At 41.1% G+C, this 700-nt stretch overlaps 1 non-coding gene across 1 annotated transcript; it reads right to left on the minus strand.

The window, feature by feature from the left end:
* Positions 1–258: 258 nt before the first annotated feature.
* LOC112804868 (small nucleolar RNA R71) lies at positions 259–366 on the minus strand. The gene has a single exon (XR_003203486.1). It is a non-coding gene; the product is annotated as a small nucleolar RNA R71 (small nucleolar RNA).
* Positions 367–700: the final 334 nt, after the last annotated feature.

Consider the following 700-nt stretch of genomic DNA (forward strand, 5'->3'; position numbering starts at 1 on the left):
CTAATGCAACAGAATTGCAAGTTCCATGGACTTCCACTGGAAGATCCTCATCAGTTTTTAGCTGAGTTCTTGCAAATCTGTGACACAGTCAAGACTAATGGGGTTGACCCTGAGGTCTACAGACTTATGCTATTCCCTTTTGCTGTAAGAGACAGAGCTAGAACATGGTTGGATTCTCAACCTAAAGAAAGCCTGGACTCTTGGGAAAAGCTAGTCAATGCCTTCTTGGCAAAGTTCTTTCCACCTCAAAAATTGAGTAAGCTTAGAGTGGAAGTCCAAACCTTCAGACAGAAGGAAGGAGAATCCCTCTATGAAGCTTGGGAAAGATACAAACAATTAATCAGAAAGTGTCCTTCTGATATGCTTTCTGAATGGAGCATCATAGGAATTTTCTATGATGGTCTCTCTGAACTGTCCAAGATGTCTTTGGATAGCTCAGCAGGAGGATCTCTTCATCTGAAGAAGACGCCTACTGAAGCTCAAGAACTGATTGAAATGGTTGCAAATAACCAATTCATGTATACTTCTGAAAGGAATCCTGTGAACAATGGGACTAGTCAGAAGAGAGGAGTTCTTGAGATTGACACTCTGAATGCCATATTGGCTCAGAACAAAATATTGACTCAACAAGTCAATATGATTTCTCAAAGTCTGTCTGGAATGCAAAATGCACCAAGCAGTACTAAGGAGGCTTCATCTG

Source organism: Arachis hypogaea, chromosome 5, assembly GCF_003086295.3.
Source record: "Arachis hypogaea cultivar Tifrunner chromosome 5, arahy.Tifrunner.gnm2.J5K5, whole genome shotgun sequence".
Lineage (NCBI taxonomy): Eukaryota > Viridiplantae > Streptophyta > Magnoliopsida > Fabales > Fabaceae > Arachis > Arachis hypogaea.